The following is an 18,878-nucleotide window of genomic DNA, read 5'->3' as shown; positions in this document are numbered from 1 at the left end:
TAGATATAGATGTATAGACATGGATGTGATTGGAGATGTGGATGTATGCATGTAGATATAGATGTATAGATGTGGATGTGAATGGAGATGTGGATGTATGCATGTAGATGTAGATGTAGATGTATAGATGTATAGATGTATGCATGTAGATGTATAGATGTATGCATGTATAGATGTAGATGTAGATGTATAGATGTGGATGTGAATGTGGAGGTGGATGTATGCATGTAGACGTAGATGTATGGATGTGAATGTGAATGTAGAGGTGGATGTATGCATGGAGATGTGGATGTATGCATGTAGAAGTAGATGTATAGATGTGGATGTAAATGGAGATGTGGATGGATGCATGTAGATGTAGATGTATAGATGTGGATGTATGCATGTGGATGTATGCATGTAGATGTAGATGTGGATGTATGCATGTAGATGTAGATGTATAGATGTGGATGTGAATGTGGAGGTGGATGTATGCATGTAGATGTAGATGTATAGATGTGGATGTGAATGTGGAGGTGGATGTATGCATGTAGATGTAGATGTATGGAGGTGAATGTGAATGTGGATGTGGGTGTATGCATAGAGATGTGGATGTATGCATGTAGATGTGAATGTACGCATATAGATGTGGATGTATGGATGTGAATGTGCATGTAGATGTGGATGTATGGATGAGGATGCATGAATGTGCATGTAGATGTGGATGTGAAAATAGATGTATGGATGTAGATGTGGATGTATGGATGTGAATGTGCATGTGGATGTGGATATATGTATGGATGTGAATATATGACATGTGATGTGAAGGAATCTGAAGTGATGAGATGGAAAATGATGTGATGGGATGAGTACACATATAACTGGAATGTGGAATAAGCAATGTGGATTGATGAGGGATAATGTGGAAAAATGAGAGTTAATATAGAAACTGTATTTTGTGACTGTTTGTAAATGCTGTTTGTAAATGATTGTTTTATGTCAAGAATGCTGGGAAAGCATTTTGACCATCTTGTGATTAAGGTCGTGGAGACCTAACTGATAAAGTTACAACTGTTGACGGAGAGTCAATGGAGGACGTCTCGTGTAGCAAGGTCGGCCGAGGTCTTGACCAGCCTCGGTGCGATTAAAATGGTGAGCTTCCGGTACGGTGGATGAGGGGCCAAGGAAGCGGCCTATGAGTGAAGCGCTAGGTCACCTGCGAAGGATCCTAGAGGGTGCTGACCATACGGTGCTCGGGCTCTAGGTCGCCCAGGATACCCACGCGTGCATCGAGGAAGATATTGGAACAAGGAGTAAGAGTTGTTTTCTGAAACCGGGCATGGATCTGGTTGACTGCCCTTGCTGGTCCTCAACGGATGAGTCCATGGCTCTTTTTATATGGATCTGTTGGTTGATCTTGCTGATCTTCAACGAGATTCCATCTTGATAAGTGATTATATTGCCGAGTATTACGGGCTAGGAACTATAGAAACGGCCCTTGAGTGGACAGGTGGTGAGCGTTCTAGTTGCCAATGATGCCATAGATACTCTGATGAATTGAATCAACCGGATAAATTGGAAGATGGTGATCACTGATACTATGGTTTTATTAAAGGATTGTTTTAAAACTGGTTGAATCTGTGAAAAGGCAATTTCATATTGGGTGTGTAAGTGGTGTGACTAGTTTTATTTTTGCATGAACTTCCGGCTAGGGGGCCTTGGAACTCTTTTCCTTGGTACCCCGGACAAAACCTAACCAAATTCTCAATTGGATCCCATCACTACAATGGTTGGGCGGTTGGCTAACCCATGGGACTGGATGGGGTTAGGCTGGATTGATGGATCCGTAAATCGAGACTCAACTTTTGTTATTTACGATAGATAAAGTAAATCCCGGATAGTAATTGTTCTATGGATAGGAATAAATGGCTGTGCCTCCTTGATGGGGAAAAAAGCGTTGATCCCAATGATCCAAGTGCAAGTTTCTTCCTTGATCTGACCGAGTATCTTTATAGGTGCAATTGGATGAGCTTGATCAGAAATGTTCTTGACTACATTAGAGTAAAAATTTTTCCTGGTGGAATCGCCCGTGCTTTCCGGTAAAGGAAGTTTTTTTCGGGTTCGATTTTGGAACAACCGACGGATTAGTCTCTTATCCGGATATCCGTGGGTGAGGCCCCGAATGTGGGACCCCTGTCCCATGCGAGAAGTGCTACTTCCGCTGCTAGTATCCTGAATCCGTTCGTCGGTGGGAACAGGGATCTTACAAATCTAGCCTTGTACCTGCGTATGCTTCCATCACTTTTATGTTTTACTTTTAATACCCACTTGCATCCAATGGCTTTCTTGCCTTCACGCAACTGCACTAAATCCCAAGTCTCATTTCCATATAGTGCATCCATCTCCTCATCCATAGCTTTCTCCCAATTTCCAACAGCCTCATCAATGCATGTGGGCTCTACAACCTGCACAACTTTTGCCATGTATGCATAGTGATGTGCCACGTAACCATCATAGGTAAACCTCTGCACAGGATTCTTCACTCTCCCAGATCTTCACAGCTTTGCATTCATGGCTTCCATAGCCTTCTTTACACCAGGTGTTCTCATAGCTGGTATCCCAAGATCCTCATCAAGGCTCATCTCTGAGCCACTAGACTCTCCATCAACATGAGAAGGCCCTGCAGAAATGTCAGGCATACTAAGGGGCTCAACTACTTTCTCTTTGCCTTTATGTGATGTACTAATCACATTTGTAGGACTGGTATTATGACGCAGCCTACCACTCCATGGTCTATCAACTAAACCACTAGATGAGGACTCTCTTGGTCCACTCAAAGACTGTGATTGCTAACTTGCATTCTGTGCAACCACATTTCCACTCACATCAGCCCCAACAGCTTCTTTTTCAGCAGCATACCAGTTTCTCATGTGGTTGCATTCTGTGCAACCACATTTCCACTCACATCAGCCCCAACAGCTTCTTTTTCAGCAGCATACCAGTTGCTCATCTCATAAAAAACAACATCCCTGCTTACTCTCAACTCATGTGTAGCCGGGTTATAACACCTGTATCCCTTTTGCTCACCCAATAAACACACATTTTTCAGCTTTTGGATCCAGCTTAGTTCTCAGCTCATCTGGCACATGCACATATGCAATGCATCCAAAGACTTTCAGATGAGATAAATCAGGTTTTCTGCCCCAGTAAACCTCTCCTCTAGAGTTACATCATGTATGGCTGTAAGTGCCTGTTTTTCCACTCAGCAACTCCATTTTGCTGTGAAGTGTATCTGCATGTAAACTATATCTACATGTAAACTGTCTTTGAATACCATTCTTTTGCAAAAATTCAAAGAACTCATTGGAGAAGTACTCTCGCCCTCCATCTGACCTTAGGCACTTTACATGTTTCCTTGTTTGCTTTTCAACCATAACTCTGAAGTTCTAAAATGAGTGAACACCTCACTCTTCTCCTTCATGAAGTATACCCACACTTTTCTTGTGTGGTCATCAATAAATGTCACATAATACCTGCAGCCTCCCATAGACATGGTCTTCGTAGGATCCCATACATATGAATGCACAACATCTAGTGCATTTCTGTCACGTGGAAATACATACTTTGTTTGCTTTCCAAATTGGTATGCTTCACATATTTTCTGCATACCTTCAACTTTAAACTTTGACAGCCTTGTCACAATTCCTTTAGTCTCCATAGACTTCATTCTCTGCACATTCACATGTCCAATTCTTTTATGCCAAATGTCTGTGTCTGCAACAATTCTTGAACCATTTGCAAACATCGCAGCACTCACTTCAAGCATGTTTACATTCAATGTAAACATTCTGCCCACTCTGTTGCCTTTTGCAACCAACCTGCACTTGTCTTTAAAGTCTTCAACATAACAACCATCAAGGTTAAACCAAACTTGCAAACCTTGCTCAATCATCTGGCCAACTGAAACAAGATTCTTTGTTATGTTCGGAACATGAAGTACATCTGCAAGGTACTTCACTTTGCCATCCTACATAGACAATGGCATATCTCCAACATGGGCGATTGGATGAACAGTGTCATTCCCTGTTTCCACAAAACCTCGTCTTTCAAGGTTTTTCATCTCCTTGAACCACTCCCCATGACTTGTCATGTGGTTCGAAGCACCTGAATCAACGTACCATACATCATCTTTATGTGCTGCTTCAACATTTTCAGACATGGCATTAACGACATACTGCATAACAAATCATTATCCTCATTGTTTCTGCTCAAGGATGCATAGTTATTTTTTTGCAATTTTCCATTTTGCATGTGAGCCTGCTTTTCTTCTAACAATCTACTTGCACATATCCAGGCTTATCACCACATATCCAGGCTTATCACCACAAATAAAAGCATCCACGTGTATCATTATACTGCCTTTGCCAATTTCCACGACCTCTTTGACTCCCCCTCCCTCTGAATTGGCCTCTTCCACCACCTGCGTGTTGTTGTTATTGTGAATTATGGGGGACTGTTGTTGTTGTTGCTGCTGGCCATAATTTTGATTACCTGTTCGACCACCTCCTTGGCCGCATCCACGGCCTCCTCTACCACGTCCTCTTTCTGAACTTGTGTAGAAGGCCTATTGCTCTAAACTGTTTTTGTTTTGTGAAGACTCTTGGTCTTCACCCAAGCTCTTCTCCTCTATAATCAACATAGACACCAAATCTGTGAAATTGGGAATGTTTTCTCGAGTCTGAATAGACGTCTTGAACGCCTTGTATTGTGGCCCGAGACCACGTAGATAGACTTCCATCTTATCATCATCATCTACTGAAACACCAATAGATGCAAGGGATTCCACAATACCCTTGATCTTCAATGCATAGTCATTCATACTCTTTTTCTCCATAGTATAAAGTTCATTCTTCAGCTGTATCTTTTATGCCTTGGTATTCGTTTCATAGAGTTTTACCAAGGTGTCCCACACCTCCTTGGGGGACTTGGCATCCTATATGCCAATCATGTGTCCTGTATACTGATAGAGAGCCAATACATAACTTTTCTGGCTCCTTGGTTCCAATCCTTGAACTCTTTCACATCTGCAGTAGTCGGATTGATCTCCGTATCTCCGATGCCTCTTCATGCTCAACACCATATTGGGAAATATGGGAATTTCCCACAAGTTTGGGACACGTGGTCAAAAGTTTGGATTAACCATAACTTGAACACCACTAATCCAAAATGAGCGCTTTATAGCTCTTTAGATTCCATTTTTCAAGCGCTTTCCAACGATAGGTCATATGATAGGGTTTTGAGAAACTTACAAACATGTTATCCATGTCCCCTTTTTTAAGTATTCAAAAATGGGAATTGGGAAATTCCCAAATTCACTAATATGGTGTTGCTCACTTTCGATGTAGTCCCAGTAACCCTTTCCCATTAGGAAATTTGTCAACCTGAACCTCCAAGCATGGAAGTTGTTCTTGTTAAGCTTCTCAGCAACAATTTGGTTCATGCCATCATTTGACATCTTGCCAGGCACACAAATTTACCAGAATCAAGACTCTGGTTTGTCCTGCACAAACTGCTGTATTTTTTATAGCGGTACTGTACTACACTCAGATGTCACAACTAGTGACCTCAATGTGCATACACCCAATGGCAACTGTTTGTCCTCCTTGCAGTACACATAATGTCTACACAACCAATCTGTCTTCGTGTAGTTCTTAAAATAGAGTTTTGCATAGAATCGATGGCTTACCCGTAGTGCTTGAAATCACTTGCTTTTCGAAAAATAGAGGTCCTAACGGGCCCGAAACGCATTTTCGGCCCAAAAAATATCATTTTATAGGACAAAATAGTTGCCCTATAGCTTTACTCCTGTGAAGAAATCTCCTTAATCAGAGATCGTTTATCGGTGCCTCCCGTAGAGCATTACGACAAGGGTGTAGCACCAACACAAATAGGGAAGAGTAGATGAAGCTCTTACCCTCGTACCATTCCTGTGCTTCTCTTGCTTGCAGCTCAGCCCTTAGCATGAACTAGAATCTGATACCATGAAAAGATGCAGGGGAGAAGAGAGCTTGAGCTCTTGCAAGCACACACACACACTCACAAAACCCTAAAAGAGAACACACAAGGTGAGAGGCTGAAAATCTTCTTCTTCTTCACACAACACTCAACACACCATATACAAAGATAAGAGTACATACAATATGAAAAGGTACTCAACCAAATACATACTAGGGTTCTCTATAGTGTGAACCCTACTAAACGAGTTGGCGCTATAGCTTGTCTTCCCACTGGCCGCATATCACCCATGATCTCACCAACCATGCCAGTGGTGTAAGTGTGGGGCCTATCCCCCAGGCGGGTCCAGTGTCCACCACCTCACTAGATGAGCTCGATATCTTAACATTCACGTGGAGGTTGCAACCAAGCCACTCCACTCTCTTCTATGACACCTAGTCCACGACCTCGTACCATGACCTTGTCAAATAGGAGGTCTGCCTCTTCTCTTCGCTCTAGTGGGGTATTTGCTCTAGTGGAGGTGGATACGAGGGTTGTTTTGGAGATAGTAATAGATTTGCTTCCAATTCCCCATCAAAACATGTGCAGGCACAGGGTAGTAGCATGATAAGCTGACTACTTTGTGATGGTTTGGCATGAAGTGGGACATTTTTGAGCCTCCCGATCCATGTTCGGGGTATTTCGGGCGAGTTAAAAATGACCAATCACACACTACCAAGCTGTCGCGAGTCACATATCTCGATTGACATATGTGTCGGCCATGTAGGTTTTTGAAAATAAGCCACACAATATTTTGAGCAAGATACATGGCATCATGATCGAGCAATCTAGTCAGCATCTCAATGTATCTCGGGCACGGCGAGATAGGTGTAGCTGCTGACTAGATTGCCTGCCGGTCATGGTGCCATGCCAACTCAGTATGTATGTTTATATCTCGGTGAAATATGACAATTGATAAAATGTTTCTTAGGTAAGATATGAAAATTTATTTAACATATCTCGAGCGAGATACGTAAATTTATTTAACATATATCGGGCAAGATATGAAAATTGAATTAATAATATATGAATTAAATTGAATTATAATATGTTGTGAGTGAGTCCATGGGGCTTCTACACCTCTACTCGGAAAGTTTGTGTTGCCACCTGCTATTTTTTGCATAGTGCACAAAGGGTCCCCTATGCAAAAAATAGTGGGTTTGGGTGGGGCATCATTATCATATGGTATTCGATGTGGGTAGAACTTTGCGACGACGAGTAGGTTCATGGGCTTGCTAACCCCGCACTCGCAAAGTTTCACTACCATCAGATTCCGTAAGGGGTGGGATGGTGTGTTGCCATCTGCTATTTTTTTGCATACTCCCCAAGGGGTCCTCTATGCAAAAAATAGCGGGTTTGGGTAGGGTATCATTATCATACTGTGTGTGATGTGGGTGAAACTTTGTGAGTGGGTCCATGGGGCTTCTACCCCTCCACTCACAAATTTTCACCACCACCATCGACGAACACTGGGTGAGCACGATGGTGTGCTGCCATCCACTATTTCTTTGCATAGTGCCAAAGGGGTGCCCTATGCCAAAAATAGTGGGCTTGGGTGGGACATCATTATCATACATTGTTCGGTGCGGGGGGTGAAACTTTATGAGTGGGCTCATCTAGGGTTTCTACCCCTCTACTCGAAAAGTTTCACCACTATTGGACATCGGATGGGCGGGACGGTGTGCTGCCACCCGCTATTTTTTCACATAGTGCCCAAGGGGTCCTCTATAAAAAAAATAGCGAGTTTGGCTCTACTTGCAAAGTTTCACCACCGTCGGTCACTGGGTGGGCGGGATGTTGTGTTGCCACATGCTATTTTTTGCATAGTGTCCAAAAAGGGTCTCTTATGCAAAAAATAGTGGGTTTGGGTGGGACATCATTATCATACAACGTCCGATGCAGGTGAAACTTTGTGAGAGAGTCCATGTGATTGCTATCCTTGCACTCACAAAGTTTTACCACCATCGGACAACTGATGGGTGGGATAGTACGGTGCCACCCGCTATTTTTTGCATAGTGCCCAAGGGTCCCCTATGCAAAAAATAGCAGGTTTGGGTGGGTCATCATTATCGTACGGTGTCCGATGTGGGTGAAACTTTGAGAGTGGAGCCATGGGGCTTCTACACCTCTACTCGCAAAGTTTCACCACCATCAAATGCCGGATGGGTGGGACGGTGTGTTGCCACCCGCTATTTTTTGCATAGGACCCAAGGGGTCCCCTATGCTTAAAAATAGGACCCAAGGGGTCCCCTATGCTTAAAAATAGCGGGTTTGGGTGGGGAGTCATCATCATACGATGTCCGATGCATGTGAAACTTTGTGAATAGGTCCATGGGACTGCTAACTTTCCACTTAAAAAGTTCCACCACCATCTGATGCCGGATGGGTGGACGGTGTGTTGCCACCGGCTACTTTTTTGCAGTGTCTAATGGGTCTCTGCAAAAAATAGCGGGTTTGGGTGGGGCATTATTATCATATGGTGTCCGATGTGGGTGAAACATTCCAAGCGCATTTTTGGGGATAATACCCCTCCACTCGTAAAGTTTCATCACGATCGGACGTCGGATGGGCAGGACGGTGTATTGCCCCACCCGCTATTTTTTGCATAGTGCCCAAGGGATCCCCTATGCAAAGAATAGCATGGAACCTTACATGTAGAAACTTTATAAAAATACAAAATACAAAAGACATAGTCCTATATATAAAACTTCATAGAAATACAAAATCACAAAAGACGTAGTCCAATATATAACACAAAATGTGATACAACTAGTGGATGTCATACATAGAAACATGAGGTCATAGATACAAATGGCATGTAGACTGGTTGATACAAAAGCATGATGGGATATACATGTACATGATGGATAATCCTTATCTAAGAGGACTTGATAAGCTAAGAGGACTTGATAATCCTTATCTAAGAGGACTTGATAAGCTCTAGGATGACTAAGTGTAGCCTCCTCCTTGGCTACAAGACAACCCGCTCCACAATGTTTCTTTCAGTAAGACGCTCCTCTGCCATGAGACTGAGGACTCACCACGTGTAGGAGCAGCTACACACTAAGCTCCTGGTCAATTACCTTGCCTCTATGCTTGTGTGTCGTCTCCCATAAGTGGAGGTGTGGTGGGGGGTAATGCTCCTCACTCTGGCCTCAACACCTGTTGCAACCAAGGATTAACCGTCGAAGGCGACAGATCATAGAGCTGACATTCTGCTCCACCAATATGCTCAAATATTAGCGAGCCTAATCGCCATATTGACGCAAGAAGAAAGAAGATTTGGAGACGATCAATATGTCATATCCCATGTAAGAAATTAAAGATAAGCACGTTGTCGTGACGTGGATGGTGTCGCTGGGAAAGTGCGAGACTTCTAGCTGTGAGAGTGGCTTCCAATCCCAACAAGGAAATACACACACATAACTCTCCAAGGAGCATAAGAGATTTCCATTTTTGATGACATGTACATGTGCCAATTCACTTCAATACATCCCCAAATTCAGCTTGATGATTACATAAAAATTGTGTGTCAAGAGCATGACCAGTTCTAAGCATAGATCTCCTGATTCTTTTTCCAAATGGTTCAAACATATCACATGTAGGCATAGCACAAACTTCAAAAGATTCCCATATACATGTGACCATTTACATCACATGTACCATATAATGCCAATTCCATCATTTTAAAATGTCTCTTGATCACCTGAAAACCTGCTTTCAGATTCCAACAACTCACAAGGCAAAAGATGGCACATGGCGCATGTACAACATTTTCAAAAAAAAATCTCCATGTCTAACAATCCAAAATCAAGTGCCTTTTTATTCCATGGTTCTCCAAAACCATATATACTTTCAAAAGCCTTCTTGTTTTAAAAAAAAACACTTTAAGGGGAAATATATTCCAAGGCTATACGATTTTTCAAATCGTAAGTAACAACAAACAAATATATTACTTATCTCAGAGTAAAAAAAAGAAAACGAAATTATGATTTTCGCTTTTCCACGTTCTGCTTCACTGCAGTATGCGCCAAATTCATCATTTCCCTTGTATTTTGTAAGATTTTTGAAGATCATCTCATTCGATAGTGCTTCCTTTCCTCTATATTTCAAATCCCTACAAGGCTTGAACAGAAGTCATTCCCACAAAATGAAATATTCTACAAATTTTCAACTCTAGTTTTTTTCTTCTCCCCCATTTCTGCCTATCCCCTTGTATGTGCCGTTTTGCTGGTTATTATCCCTTTCCCGCAAGAGAATCGGGCACCTCACCTTTTTGCAGCCCAGAAATCGCATTTTCCCAGTTTGAAATACTGCGCCTCCTTATTTCCTGCTTAATATTCAGAAATTTCTTTTTTTTTAAAAAACTTTCGCATGCCACACAAGCCGCCACCTTCAAATATGTCTCCAGCTGTTGCCTCTGCTAAGCACAGCAATCTTCACACGTTGATGGTATGGAAGCGGTAAAGCTATTTACGCCTTTATAGAATGCCACACTTCCACACACGCATGCAAACACACCTGAACACCAGACCAAAGTGCATGAACAGGACTTATATTTCAGATCAAACCTTTATCTTTACAGAATCGCGGATATCCAAGATATCCCGGACACCAGCTTCATCAAACACCCACTCGCAATCAGCCCTCTCCAGCTCCTGGTCGCTCCGAATCAGTTCCCTCTTGGTTCTCTGCAACCGACCTCTTTGTTCTCTGCTCTGCACCTCAGCTGAGTCCTCTCTGCTAAACCACTAGCTCACTGCCAGTCCTCAAGGCAAAACCAAAACCCAGCCACTGCTCTCAACCTCTGCTCTGTTGGCAGCCCGCTTCTCTACCTTTTTCTCAACACCAGCACCTAGGCGTCTCCCACACGCCAGTTAGTCTCACGCCAGCCCTCCAGCAGCCATGCCTGCGAACTCCACACTTGTTTCTCTGTCACCTCAGCGGCGGTCTCCTACCACCCAAGGTGGCCTTCTCTGCTGTCTCCAGTCGCCGTCGCCTGCAGAATCCACCAGCCTCTGACCCACCTATTTTGCCTTGCACCTTGACTCCCTGGCGGCCTTCTCAGCTAGCCAGTGAGTCCTCCACCCTGTATGGTTACGCCCGTCTGAAAACCCCCCTGAAAGCAAGACCGCCTCTCCCTCTTAGATTCGGCGCTGCACACTTCTCAGAGCTCCTTTGCTCTCCCCTGTATATAGCATGCGACTACGTCCACCTAAAAGCCCCCCACCTCTCTTCACATGGCGAACACATGGCCGCCTCCACCTTTCGCTCTGCTGCAGCGCCCCCAGCAGCCTTCGCAAAAGCGGCCCTCTCTCGTCTTCCAGCTATGCTTCTCACGTCTCTCTCCCTGTTGCGCCAGCAAGCCTACCCGCTACTGGACCCCCAGAGAGTCTCCCAGCTCTCTACACGACGAACTCCCTTCGCCCACACTTCTCTCCATGCACCTGTGGTGGCTGCAGCAAGCCACCCAAAACACACGAGCCCTGCTGTCCTACACTGCAACGAGACCCCCCACCACTGCAACCACACGGCCTCCTCAGCCCACACTTGGCTTCTTTGCGCCTGTGGCTGCAGTTAGCCAAACACAAACACACCCCCAGCCACTTCCGTCCTCGCACTCCTTTTCTTTCTGAAGCCCCTACTCCACGTCCTCATTGCTGCGCTGGCCAGCTCCCAGAAGCACCTCGCTGGCGGCAGCTCCAACTTCCACGCCACCTTTCCAGAAGGCCACCTTCATTCTTATTTTATTTTAATTATTTTGAAGAAAAAGCCACCATGTTCTCTTTTCACACCATGTCCAAGACAAGCCCTCCACCAACTTCAAATGCAGCTTAGTGCCCTTTGTACTTTGACGTGCCCACACATACCAAACGGCCACACACACATACGAGCCATCGAATAGTTGACATCTTCTCCATCATCTGACCTCGCACCCGACAAGCTGCAACAAGCTCAAAGCCAATACCGTCCACCCTGTACACCTGGCAATGCTCTCAAAAGCAAAACTTCACACACACCATGTACACGTATGTACACATTATCACCCTCTATTTTTAGCCACACATATTTAGCAACCCCCTTTCTTCTGCTGAGACATTTATGTCCAGCAGCTGCACAAACAGAAACCATTTATCCTCCTGGATCAAACAGAAACCTCGGTGCATCTACCTTCCAATCCTTCAAGCATTTCCCTCCATCAAACAACCATTGATAGATCCTGTCATGACCTGCTTTCAGCAACCCCCTTGGCTCTTCATACATGGCATCAGCACCGTCGACTGTTGCACTTCCTCCTCCAGACCAGCTCACATAACCTTGTGAGGGAGACAACCACTCCTCACCTCTACTCCCTTCTGACACATCTGACTCCCACCCATAGTCATGTACCGATATAACACACATCTGATCATCAACCCCCATCTCATGGTCGCTCAGTTTGCCACCCACATCATTGGCTTCCAACCCTTCCTCTGGGCAATCTGCCAGACTCGAACTATAACCAAACCACTCATCCATATGCTGAGCATCCACATGTGGTGTGTCCATCATAAACCCACTTCCCTTCAACCCATCAACATCACACACAACAACCTCATGCACTGTAGACTCATTATTGTCGCTTTCCTGCAGTTTCTCCAGCTTCAAGACCATTGGCGATCCTGCAAGATTCTCCACATCTTGCACAGGCATCCCGACCAAGTCTAAGCTCCCCAAACTGCCAGGCAAAGCATCCTGGTCCCCCTGACCAACAACAATAGTCTCACATGCATCCTCACCACTCACAACCACTTTCTCATTCTCTTGGGCATGACAAGAAACACACACCTTATGTTCAGCAACCGCACAATCAGAATCCATCACACCATCAACCAAAGGAGCATCCAGCTCACCATCAGTCACACCATCACTCTCTTCCTACTGCACAACTGGCATGCAAGTATTTGTTTCCTTCTCCAAGGAAGCCAACTTCAACAGATCATCTAGTGCACTATCAAGTACACTGTCCAACTCACCATCCACACTCTCACCGGCTATAATATCCAACTCATCACCCAGATCATCCATAGATACTCCATCCACAGCATCTTCATTAGTAACACCTTGATCATCACACTCCACCTTGACTGGCTGAAGTACTGGTACCTGCAAATCATTACTCTTTCCTGAATCGAAGAGATCATCCAAGTTATATCCATACTCAAACTCATCAGGCTCCACAGCACTAGCATCACTTTCACAATCCACAGCACTATCAATAACCTCATCCTTCTCCTCCTCACCTTCTGAAAGCTCTTCAGGGCTGATTCCAGAAACCTCATCCTTCTTCATTTCCAACAGGCTAATCTGTCCCATACCCTGCTCTGCAAATGTGACCTTATGGACCTCACAAACACTGGGCTGAATTGCATCCTTCACCTGCATACTAGGGCCCCTCACCCTATCACTCATTCCCATAGACAATTGATATATGCCACCATTAGCTTTGGCTCGTCTCTCACATTGTGGACTGATATGACCCCACTCACCACAATTCCGGCATTGCACATCACACGGATACCCTCTCCCTCTTCCAATATCTGCTGAATTTCCTCAGAACCAGATGATGCATCAGTCTTCCTTCCCATATCACCCATGCCTCTTCCTCTTCCTGTAGACTCTATCCAATTCACGCTTAAAGACTTCATGAGCTCCACTGCATCATGAACTTCCCTCCTCAAAGAATCCTCCTGTTTAGGAACAACAGCAGCTTTTCTTCCAGGATGCATACTCTCAATCTCTGGCATCTTCACAAACCTCCTCGGCTCTTCCCGCATTCCCATCTGCCTCAGACGCTTCATCTTCCACTCCTTCTCATGAGCAACTCTGACAGCCTCCTTAAAGCTATCCAGGTTCTTCAGCTCCACCTTCAATCGGAGGGTTTGGCTCCAGACCAGCCACAAACCGCTCCCTCTTAATCATCTGCGGGGGTACTTCAGGAATCAAAGCCTCACACCATAGACTCCACAGTCTACCAAACTCTATCAGATACTGATCCACATCCTGACCGTCCTTCTGCTGAATGTTACACAACTCTTTCCACACTTCATTCGGACTCTTCACACGAACAAACTGTGCCAAAAATGCAGCTCTGACTACACGGTACTCAGGATCCTGTCGATGAACATTCCTGTGTGTAGTCACAAACATCTGCAACCATACTTTTGCATCACCTTGCAAGAAATAAGCCAAAATCTGAGAAAGGATCTCCGGGGTTGCCTTGTCTTTCATCAAGGCTGTAAATTCCATCTTCTCCAAAAACCTGACTGCACTTTCCTGTGGCAATCCCCAATACTCTGGAAAATCTTGAGCCATCTTTCCAAATCTTGCTTCACACAGTCCCTATCTTCTTTCACAAACCAGAGGAAATCTGCTCCTCTATGGAGGCACCAAAAAGTGATGGCATGGAAGCGGTAAAGCTGTTTACACCTTTATAGAATGCCACACTTCCACACACGCATGCAAACACACCAGAACACCAGACCAAAGAGCATGAACAGGACTTATATTTCAGATCAAACCTTTATCTTTACAGAATCGGATATCCAAGATATCCCGGACACCAGCTTCATCAAACACCCACTCGCAATCAGCCCTCTCCAGCTCCTGGTCGCTCCGAATCAGTTCCCTCTTGGTTCTCTGCAACCGACCTCTTTGTTCTCTGCTCTGCACCTCAGCTGAGTCCTCTCTGCTACACCACCAGCTCACTGCCAGTCCTCAAGGCAAAACCAAAACCCAGCCACTGCTCTCAACCTCTGCTCTGTTGGCAGCCCGCTTCTCTACCTTTTTCTCAACACCAGCACCTAGGCGTCTCCCACACGCCAGCCCTCCAGCAGCCATGCCTGCGACCTCCACACTTGTTTCTCTGTCACCTCAGTGGCGGTCTCCTACCACCCAAGGTGGCCTTCTCTGATGTCTCCAGTCGCCGTCGCCTGCAGAATCCACCAGCCTCTGACCCACCTGTTTTGCCTTGCACCTTGACTCCCTGGCGGCCTTCTCAGCTAGCCAGTGAGTCCTCCACCCTGTATGGTTACGCCCGTCTGAAAACCCCCCTGAAAGCAAGACCGCCTCTCCCTCTTAGATTCGGCGCTGCACACTTCTCAGAGCTCCTTTGCTCTCCCCTGTATATAGCATGCGGCTACGTCCACCTAAAAGCCCCCCAGACATGGCGAACACATGGCCGCCTCCACCTTTCGCTCTGCTGCAGCGCCCCTAGCAGCCTTCGCAAAAGCGGCCCTCTCTCGTCTTCCAGCTGCGCTTCTCACGTCTCTCTCCCTGTTGCGCCAGCAAGCCTACCCGCTACTGGACCCCCAGAGAGTCTCCCAGCTCTCTACACGGTGAACTCCCTTCGCCCACGCTTCTCTCCATGCACCTGTGGTGGTTGCAGCAAGCCACCCAAAACACACGAGCCCTGCTGTCCTACGCTCCAACGAGACCCCCCACCACTGCAACCACATGGCCTCCTCAGCCCACACTTGGCTTCTTTGCGCCTGTGGCTGCAGTTAGCCAAACACAAACACACCCCCAGCCACTTCCGTCCTCGCACTCCTTTTCTTTCTGAAGCCCCTACTCCACGTCCTCATTGCTGCGCTGGCCAGCTCCCAGAAGCACCTCGCTGGCGGCAACTCCAACTTCCACGCCACCTTTCCAGAAGGCCACCTTCATTCTTATTTTATTTTAATTATTTTGAAGAAAAAGCCACCATGTTCTCTTTTCACACCATGTCCAAGACAAGCCCTCCACCAACTTCAAATGCAGCTTAGTGCCCTTTGTACTTTGACGTGCCCACACATACCAAATGGCCACACACACATACGAGACATCGAATAGTTGACATCTTCTCCATCATCTGACCTCACACCCGACAAGCTGCAACAACCAATACCGTCCACCCTGTACACCTGGCAATGCTCTCAAAAGCAAAACTTCACACACACCATGTACACGTATGTACACATTATCACCCTCTATTTTTAGCCACACAACGTTGCATCCAGTCAAGTCACGGCCTGCAAGATCCAGACGAAGAATAGCATGTGGCAGAGCATAGCCCTCGTAGATAGGAACGGTATGCATAACACCATCACCCGAATCCAGCACAATACCTGTTGTCCTTCCACTGGCATACAATGAAAGCACAGCCTGGATAGCAACATACATAGCTGGTGCATTGAATGTATCGAACATGATTTGAGTCATCTTCTCTCGATTAGCTTTTGGATTGAGAGGAGCTTCAGTGAGCAAGACTGGATGCTCTTCAGGAGCAACTCAAAGCTCATTATAGAATGTATGATGCCAAATCTTTTCCATGTCATCCCAGTTGGTTACGATACCATGCTCAATAGGATATTTCAAGGTCAATATTCCCCGCTTAGATTGGGCCTCATCGCCAACATATGCATCTTTCTGTCCCATACCCACCATAACACCAGTGTGCCGAGGACGGCCCACAATACTAGGAAACACTGCCCTAGGAGCATCATCTCCAGCAAACCCAGCCTTGACCATCCCAGATCCATTGTCACAGACAAGAGGTTGAACTTCCTCTGAGTCTGCCATTCTTGAATTGACGATATAACTTGGATTTGGGCAGTTGCTATGAGATTCTGCCCCTCCTCTTCTGCTGCAGAACAAAAGAGGGAAGACTAGCATTGACAAGGGAACGTGACTTAGTCAGTCAAACAAGAGGGCCCTTCATCCACTGCTGCAATGGTAAGCATTGACAAAACGAAGGGACGGCACACAGATCCTGCCTTAAAGCCACGAACTCTGAAACGAAGGTTTTGGGTTAGAATTTCTCTGCTCTTGCTCTAATGCTGCTAAGCTTGCACATGCATTAAGTGCACATACAAATGTAATGTTGTTAGGTCTAATGCCTTCAACTTGCATCTCATCATACAAACCCAGAGCCTCCTTGTTCTGCTCATTCCGAGTAAGAACAGGAATCATGGTATCCCAAGACACGATATCTCAAAAGGGCATTCTTGAAAACCAATCCTTACATCATACATGCTCTCACGTTTCCATACATGTTGAGAAGGGTGTTCCTTACTACAAGGTCTACCATAAGCATAAAACTCCATAATTCACACCACACTCATGTACAGAGGCTTCGAGACCTGGCTCAGCCTCAGCTCGTCTTATTGAACCTCATTTACAATATGAACATATGTACTCAGGCATCATATAATGACTCAAGTCATGGCACTTAATCCCATGCATCTGGATTTGCATTTGATGGCCTCATATGCATGGTTTCACACCATAGACATGCCATGGCACGACAACGTGCGGCTTATTTTCAAGGGTTACGGCGCAGCTGTTGCTAAGATAGGTTGAGGGTGGACCTGAGGATGGATATTGTATTGGAGGTGTTGATGTGAGGACGGGTCCATTCTGTACTCGTTCATGACCCAGCAAGTTTTGGTACGCCTGGGTACTCTGTCCTCGTAGAAGACCAGAGTCTTTCTTAAGGCTGAGAAGTGCTGATGATGACTCTGCTAATGATCATGCAAATGATGATGATGATGATGGTGCGCCCTCATGGCGCTATAGTGCTCATGGCTGCCGGCATGCAGTAGCGTGTCCGTGCCAGTGGCCTTCCAATAGCCGGTCCTGGTGAGGCGAGTAGGCCGATCCCCTTTGCGGAGTGTGTTAGAAGGAGGCACACAGAAATACCAGTACTTTGCCAGAGTAACACCATATTGGGGAATATGGGAATTTCCCATAAGTTTGGGACACGTGGTCAAATCTTTGGATTAATCATAACTTGAACACCATTACTCCAAATTGAGCGCTCTATAGCTCACTAGATTCCATTTTCCAAGCGCTTTCTAACAATAGGTCACATGATATGGTTTTGAAAAACTTATAGGCATATTATCCAAGTCCCACCTTTTTAGTATTCAAAAAATGGGAGTTGGGAAATTCCCAAACTCACGAATATAGTGTTAGAGTGGGGTCATGGGGAAGAGATGGAGAATGGGTGGGGGGAGGAGATGATGCCTCATCAATCAAACCCACCATGTGTTACAATGCTTGCGCCCTTTGCTTTGCGCTCTCACGATCTCTTCTTCTCCTATCTTCCATACCCTTTCTTGCTTTTTAATAATATAATTTGTTCAATAAATAATATTTATTTGATTAAAAAAAGTATATTAATTTTTTCTTTTCTTGGAGGAGAGCCTTAAAATTATATTACATAATTTTATTTCAAAATTTTTTATTTAAAAAATATTATAAAAATGATTTTATTTTTTTTGTATTAATAAATCATGAAACGTAATGGTGAGGTGGCAGACGTTTTGCCATGTGGTAAAATTTTACTGACATGGAACCTCCACGTGGGCATTCCTAATGCTCAAATGTGAGGTGGCAATGCCATGCGTGTATATGATGTGTCATGCCATGTAGGAACAGAAAGTCAAGCGATAAAGAGTCAGTTTACACATACGTACACCTTACACGAAAATGGGATTGTAAGAAAGAAGAACATGCATATTGCAGAAGTTGTTGCATATGCATTGATGAATGAGAAAGAAATGCCCACTATGTTTGGGCTAAAGTAGTTGCAACTCCATATTGCAGAAGTTTCCTATGCATTAATGAATGAGAAAGACATGTCTACTACTATTTCTGGAGGACTGAAGTAATAGCAGCTCCAATTTATATTATGAATAGAACCCCCATTGTAGTAGTTCATAGCATGATGTATAAATAAACATTTACTGGCATAAAACTAGATTTGGCACACTTGAAAGTGTTTGGGCGTAGTGCCTATATATATAAAGCGAGAAGCAAATTAG

General features: G+C 45.0%; 1 pseudogene; it reads right to left on the bottom strand.

Moving 5' to 3' along the window:
* Positions 1–11,674: 11,674 nt before the first annotated feature.
* On the bottom strand, positions 11,675–16,690 carry LOC147616801 (actin-3 pseudogene; annotated as a pseudogene).
* Positions 16,691–18,878: the final 2,188 nt, after the last annotated feature.

The sequence above is a fragment of the Cibotium barometz genome, chromosome 38, assembly GCF_041138505.1.
Source record: "Cibotium barometz isolate CiBa-2024 chromosome 38, ASM4113850v1, whole genome shotgun sequence".
Lineage (NCBI taxonomy): Eukaryota > Viridiplantae > Streptophyta > Polypodiopsida > Cyatheales > Cibotiaceae > Cibotium > Cibotium barometz.
This window is presented reverse-complemented; position numbering and strand designations above follow the sequence as displayed.